This window comes from Oncorhynchus clarkii, unplaced genomic scaffold, assembly GCF_045791955.1.
Source record: "Oncorhynchus clarkii lewisi isolate Uvic-CL-2024 unplaced genomic scaffold, UVic_Ocla_1.0 unplaced_contig_2034_pilon_pilon, whole genome shotgun sequence".
In the NCBI taxonomy this organism is placed as follows: domain Eukaryota; kingdom Metazoa; phylum Chordata; class Actinopteri; order Salmoniformes; family Salmonidae; genus Oncorhynchus; species Oncorhynchus clarkii.
The window spans coordinates 1-7,500 of record NW_027260082.1 but is presented as its reverse complement, the minus strand read 5'-3'; the positions used below and the strand labels follow the sequence as shown (position 1 = coordinate 7,500).

The 7,500-nt window shown below is 52.7% G+C and overlaps 1 non-coding gene and 1 pseudogene across 1 annotated transcript; both read right to left on the bottom strand.

The window, feature by feature from the left end:
• Positions 1-991: 991 nt before the first annotated feature.
• On the bottom strand, positions 992-1,108 carry LOC139401080 (U5 spliceosomal RNA). The gene has a single exon (XR_011632848.1). It is a non-coding gene; the product is annotated as a U5 spliceosomal RNA (small nuclear RNA).
• A 494-nt stretch (positions 1,109-1,602) lies between these two features.
• Positions 1,603-1,771, bottom strand: LOC139401077 (U2 spliceosomal RNA; annotated as a pseudogene).
• Positions 1,772-7,500: the final 5,729 nt, after the last annotated feature.

The following is a 7,500-nucleotide window of genomic DNA, read 5'->3' as shown; positions in this document are numbered from 1 at the left end:
TGACGGGCATAATTTAACGTCCCCCTGTCAGCCCCCAGGGAGAACATCGCTGGGGGATGTAGGTAACCGTCAAAACCCTCTGGGTCTTCCCTTAGAAGGGCCTGGAAACCCCTCCTCCCTGTCCAGAATCCCAGGGAGTCTCTTAGGAGCCTCGCTGAGGAGACATTGTCCATATATCTCCCCAGCAAGGCCCTCACCTCATTGTCCGTTACATGGGGATTATACATAGTCACTGTAACCACACGAAAACTATTCTTCGCCAAGTTAGTGACTTCATATTGGCATAAAGGCCTTGTCTTATTCTCTTCCTTAGCTTTTTTCAATATTTCCTGATGTTTCCCTTCACTATGCAAGGTCACATCAAAAGCCCGTTCCACCGGATTATCTTGGAAACATAAAACGTCTTTAACTTCCAGTTTTAATATCCCCATCAAAATGGTCCTCCCAAAATTCTCTCTTCCAATTGGCTCCACTTCTTTATCCCGCCAAGCAAACCTAACTGAGTTTGCCAACCCTATTCCTGGTACCGACCTATTTGGACGCTCCATTTCAAAAAATGGATATTTACGCCAAACCCGAAGAAAAAACAGCTCTCCAAACAAGGAAGCCTCCAAGAAAACACAACGCCCTTCCAATAAAGACACTAAACCAAACCTACCTTATCGCCCTCCTATCTCCGACCTTTTGACTCAGCGAGCTCTGGGGCACCTCGGTACCAAGCTTGATCTGAGCCAAAAGGCCGAGAAGCGATAACCCACAAATGGAACCCTGAAACCGCCGGACCCCCGGGGGTCTCGACAGACCTCAGCGGGTGGGTTGGCAAAAGCCAGCTCCTCTCTCCCTCCAACCCCCACTCAACCAACCAACCAACCAACCAACCACCGTTTCCCTGGCAACAAACAGGCAGGTGTTTTTTGGAAAAAGTCGCTAATGCGTCTTTAAGTCACTATCCTGGCCCATCTCTGTCAATTTCCCTTGAAACAAGATACCGGGCTCTGCAAGAAGCAAAGCCGCTCCAAAAATACGTTGAACTCGTAAGTGTTCCTCTCCACGGAAGTCTTTAGTAAAAGGCGAAAGGCTTGTGCGTAATGAAGAGAAACCAGAGTCATATGGAAGTCAAGAGGTCGGGGCCCGAGACACACTCTGTGCACTCTAGGCAGGGTTCCCGCGGGTGCTCCCGGAACCCACTCTTCCAAGTTTTCGAGGGCTGTCTGTGGATAAAAAGAAGGTCACAGACACAGAGGCACAGAGAGACAGAGAGAGAGAGAGAGCGAGAGAGAGAGAGAGAGAGAGAGAGAGAGAGAGAGCGAGAGAGAGAGAGAGAGAGAGAGAGAGAGAGAGAGAGAGAGAGAGAGAGAGAGAGAGAGAGAGAGAGAGAGACACACACACACACAATCCTGGCCCCAATTCTTTTTTTTTTTTTTTTTTTTTTTTTTTTAAGTAAAATGGCGGGAAACGGGGGACCCCATTGAAGAGCGCTTCGCCTTTCTTTCAGTTTGAATGTTTCTTTCCTTCTCTTCTTCTGCTAGCTAGCCAGCTAGCTAGCTAGCCAGCTGTTTACAGAGCTTTGTGAATTTGCATTTTTCCTTGACAACGGAAGAAAAGTGTTGCACCGTTCCCGGAGGTACTGCAATACCGGGTCGATGCGTGGAGCGGACGGAGCAAGCCCCATTTCCGACTCCCTGTTCGAAAAATCCATTTAATATGTAGTCCCCCGATGGGGGACGTATCAGATATTAAACTGATAAGAACAGATGATGATTCAAAATTTTTATTCTTCCTTTCATATATCTAAACTGTGAGCAATTCACACAATTATAACAATCCCATACAGAACATTTTTCCAACAAAAAACACTGGTTTTCAAAATGTTGTACCACCCCATCAAAACATGCACCACAATCTATTTAACAGTTGAAAAATCATCACGTCAATTCCATTTTCTAATCGACTGACATTTCCCCCATCTCAATTTATGGTACATGGAAACATAAATACAGGGAATTGGTGCTCAACCTGCGCCTGACCCCTTTTCTTTTGCAGGGGACCGCAGTGAACAAAAACCACAATACATCAGACTTCAAATCCCACAAACCTACCTTCTAGAACAGATCTAACTGATCAGCCCTAGCCCCCCTTTCCACCGCTCTAGGGCGGCATGGTGGCCCCACTTCCTCTCCTCCCTCCTTATCCTCCCCCTCAATTCTCCCTCCACTCTCCTCATTATTCCCTCCACTCCACAGTTTGCCCCCGACTTAACCAAGCTTTGCCTGGCATCCCACAGCCCTTGTTTTAAAAGGCTGATGATCAGCCACAACAAAAAACGGTCCCTCCTTACCCCTCCTGCTCTCCCTATCCCTCTCTCTACCCTAGCCCATGTTAAAACAAAATCCCCCTTAACTCTACTTAGTAAAGACTGTGCCCTTGCCCACACTACTCCAGCGAAAGCACAGTCCCAGTACATGTGGCGTATCGTCTCCTCCCCAACGCAAGTTGGTCTCGGACACTGAGGAGATCGTGCCAAGCTATGCCGGTACATAATGGATCGTACCGGCAAGCACTTGTGGAGACTTAACCAGTTTAGATCCTTGAGGCGATTGTCCAAGCCCCGCACCTGTATGTTCTCCCAGACCACAGCAGGAGTACCCACCACAGGGGCCGCACTAACGCTCCGTCTAACCTCCTCGTACAGGCGTCTGTGGTCCAAGCCTACTCGGGCGACTTCAACCTCGGGATGCGCTCGCAGCCACTTCGCCGCATGGCTGAAGTGCCACGGCAGCTGTTCAGCCCGAGGACCCGTGTTGGACCACACCATTACGCTTCTCGCCTGGTACGAGAAGAACACCCGCAGGAAGTAACCGGAGGGATGAATCACCGGATTAGCGAGCTCATTCAACAAAAATGAAACAAAAATCGAGTCCAGCTTGAGTGGGAAATGTGGAACTCCCCTTCCACCTTCCCCGATGGTTGAGATCATGCGAGCCCTGGCGACATACTCGTACCTGCCCCCCCACATAAACTGAAACACAAGTCTTACTAGCCCCCTCCTCATGCTCGCTGGCAATGGATAGATGTATGCCAAATACAGAAGGGAAGGCAGTACATCCACCTTAAGGACCAGGACCTTGCCCACGAAAGACAAGGATCTGGCCTTCCACATTGCCAGCTTCCTCTGAACCACAGCAACCCTCATGTTCCAGTTCAGTGTCGCGGAGCCGGAGGTCTCAAAGTGGACCCCAAGAATCCTCAGGGCCCCAATACAGAGAGAGAGCCCTCCGGGCACGTCCGTCCTGCCCTGCCATCTGCCGAAATACTTAACAGACGACTTGGCGAGGTTAAGGACCGCTCCCGACGCGCGGGTAAAGTCTCCAATTATGGCCAGAGACCTTAGCAGGCACGAGTCCTTGCACAAAAGCAAGGTGGTGTCATCGGCGTACTGTGTCACCTTAACACGCAAACCGCCGCTCCCAGGTACCAGCAATCCCTCCACCCCTGCGTCAGCCCTAATGGCAGCCGCCAGGGGCTCCATGTAGAGCACGAAAAGGAGTGCCGAGAGCGGGCATCCCTGCCTGACCCCTGAGGAGAGGCCAAACACGTCACCCAGATGGCTGTTTATGCTCACCCGGCACCCCGCTCCCACATACAAAATCTTGATCCACTTTATAAAGCGATCACTAAACCCTAACCTACCTAACACTCTGAAAAGAAAAACCCTACTGACGCGATCAAAAGCCTTGGCCTGATCAAGCGCCGCTACCATCAGAGGTAGACCTCTATCCTCAACCCAGGCGATGGAGTCCCTGATCAATTGGAGGTTCCACCTAATGGAACGGCCTTCCACCCCACACGTTTGATCCTCATGGACAACGTAGGGAAGGGCTGTGCGCAAACGGTCTGCCATGACCTTAGCTAGTATCTTATAATCTACGCACAGCATGGTCAACGGCCGCCAATTGCTGAGGTCGGCGGTGTCTCCCTTCTTGTAGAGGAGGGATAGCACGCCTACAGCCATTGACCTGCCCGGGACTCCAGTCTCGAGAACGGCCGTCAGGACTTCTAGGACCACCGGTCCAAGCATCCCCCAAAATTTGAGGTAAAACTCAGCCGGCAGTCCATCCATCCCAGGCACCTTCCCTTTCCCCATCCTCTTGAGGGCGTTCTCCACCTCCTCTAGTGTTATCGGGGCCTCCATCGCCTTTCTAATGTCCTCCGGCACCCGCCGGGACAAATGTTCTAAGAACACGGTGCCCTGCTCTTCCTCTACTACCCTCTCCTGGAAAAAAACCCGGAAATGGTCAGTTGCCACCCTGACCATCTGCTCCGGCTCCCTGACTATCCTACCCTGTCCATCCCTCACCCCATAAAAAACCTGTCTTTCCTGCTTTTCCCTAACTGATTTAAAAACACTGCGGAGCAGGTCTCATTCTGCTCTATGAACTCAGAGTGTGCACGCTGCAGGAAAGCACGGGCCTTCCGCTCATGCACCTCCCTGAGTTGAGCCTTGAGGCTGGTTGCACGCTCCATGTCCATCGAGCTCCCGAGGTTGCCTGCCTCGTACTCGAGCTCGAGTAAACGTTGGAGCTGCTCCACCTCCCTTCTCTCCTCTCTCACCTTCCTGTTACAAAACCCACTAATAAAAACCCTAATCCTGACTTTGGCTATCTCCCACCACTCCAACACCCCTCCGCACATAGGTCGAAGACCCTCAAGCCCCCGAAAAAAAACAGAGAAAGTGTTGACGAAATCTAGCTCCTCCAGGATATCCCGGTTGAGCTTCCAGTACCCCCTACCGAAAAGGCAGACAGGCGCTTTGACCCTAAAGAGAACCCCGTCGTGATCCGAGAAAAACACAGGCAGCAACCGCCCAGACAAAAGCCCCAGGGATTTGGGTAGAAAGACGTAGTCCAGCCTCCGCACAACCCCCCTGGAATTACGCCACGTGGGGCCTGCCACCGCCGGAGTAGTGTTAAGGCCACCATCCACCAGACCATGGCTTGCCATAAGTCCGGTGATGGCCCCTGCACTACCATCTGCTACCCCTCCTAAATCTACATTAAAATCCCCTCCCACTACCAATACCCTATTTGTGGCACACAGGGGCGCCAGAAGCTCCACCATCTCCCTTCTCTCTGGCACCGTCTGTGGCCCGTATACCCCTATAACCCTTAGTCTATAATCCCCTAATGCTATGTCTACCCCCAAAACCCTCCCCTGCATCGCTACGTGTGTTCCCTCCACCTTCACCTCCCTTGTGCCAAACAAAATCCCAACCCCTGCTGAGTGGACTCCCCCCACACTCCACACTGACTTCCCTTTCAACCACTCTTTTTTAAAACGCTCCACATCCCCCCCATCTCTCAAATGCACCTCCTGTAAGAAACAAAATGTAAAACCTATGTTGGACAAACAACTAAAAACGGCCCTTCTTTTTATAGGGTCCCTTAGCCCGCGAACATTCATCGTCATTATTTTCAAGTTTGCCATTTACCCAAAATAATGGAAAAAAACCCAGCCCTATGCAGAAATCATGGACTTACTCTGTCCTGTGTAAAAGGTTCCTCCTCGGACAGGGATCCTACTCCAGCAGCATCAGAGGCCCCCTCAACTCTCCCCCTCCCCGTATTCCAATCCTGAGAAATCCAAGACGCGGGGAAGGGGTTGGGGAGTCCCGGCGTCCCAGAAATAGCCTGAGACACCCCATCCCCTGATGGCAGAAACAGTCCCGGGGATGCCTGGATCCCCTCCATGGTGTGAAACGGGAGAGCTGAGTCTTGTGATGACATGGGGTCCACCTTGGCATCACTGATCGACCCCCCAAACACTTGTATACCCTCATACGAGGGCTCTTGACCCACACTCTCCGAGGTCACCCCGCCCCCACCGCTCCCCTCCTGGGAAACCCAAGACGCGGGGAAGGGGTTGGGGATGGGGGGTCCCGGCGTCCCGGAACTAGCCTGAGACACCCCATCTCCAGCAGGCCTCACCAGCACACTGGTCTCCAGGTCTACTTCCATCTGGACGAGTGGGAAAGATGATCCCGTCGACGACGGGGGTACCACCTCAGCGGCACTATCTATTTCCCCCTCCCCTCCCAACCCGCTCTGGCCCTCTCCCAGCTCGATGGAGATCTTCTTCTTCTTCTTCTTCTTCCGTGCTTCCCCAGAGTCGGAAAGCACCTCTGTTCCCTCCAGGGTCCTCTGGGCTGCAGAGGCTACCCTCTTTTGTCTTGGGGTGACCGGTAAAGGTGAGACGGACCTCCATTCCTCCGTCCTCGTCTGAGAGACCTGGAGCTCCTCCACCATCTCCCTCATCTCCCCCACGAGGGCCCCAAAAGCCATCTCGTCTATGAAGACTGCATCAAGGGATGGGCCCATCTCACCCATCGCTCCCTCAACCTCTACCGGCAGCTGGCTTTGGGGTGATTTACACTCTGCCATCTGGGTCTCCACCCCCAATACTGCCAAAGCCCTTTCTTCCACATCAGCATGACCCCCGACTTGTGTCGCTGGCAAGGACAGTGGTGGCTCATCCTTTTCTCCCCTCGCTTCATCTTCTTGACTGTGGCCTAGGCCACATTCAGCTCTTCCCTTCTCCTCCATTCCTTTTCCCCCTGTCATCCTTCCCCCGGCCGCTGCTGCCGCGTATGAGCCTTTTCTCCCCGGGCACTCCCTGTACAGGTGTTGTCTGCTACCACACCCATGGCACTCCTTTGGTGCTGTGCAATTCTTGCCCTCATGGTCCACGGATTGGCAGAAACGGCACTTCTGTGCACTGCAGGCAGCTGTAACGTGGCCATATTCTCTGCATTTTTTGCAGTACGGAGGTTGGCGAGTGTAAAAGAGCATCCCTCTATCCGAACCCAGCGAGAAACTTGCCGGGGGGTGGAGGAAGCCATCAAAACCTCCCTGGTCCGGCCTAAGGAGCACCTGGAATTGACGTCTGCCATTCCAGAACCCCAGGGAATCCTTTACATACCTTGCCCCCGATGTTACTTCGCAGAAACGACTCAGGTACTCCCTTATGGCGATATCCGACACATGAGGGTTGTACATATGTACGTTGATTACCCTGAAGTTCGTTTTCGCTAGGCACGTCACGTTGAAGAAGGACAGCGGCCTCTCCCCAGCCACAGCCTTGGCTCGGTCCATCGTTGAATCGCACATCACTTCAGTGTGGAAGGTCACATCGTACGCCTCCTCCATCGCATTTCCTTGTAGGCACATCACCTCTTGCACTCGAAGTTTTAGGGCACCCATCAGCACGGTCCTTGCGAAGGTGTCCCTCGGCATCCGGCCCTCATCCTCCTTCCAAGCAAAACGAACCGTATTTTTTAGTCCAGTCCTAGGGACCGACCCAGCTCCACCATTATTGTTGGCCATCTCCTCACGAAGAAAACCTGCAGATTCCAAACTTTACCTAAAAAGGAAAGGAAACTGCCCTTTACGCCCTCCGGCCTTCGGCTTTCAACTCAGCGAGCTTTGAGGCACCGCAGTACCAGGC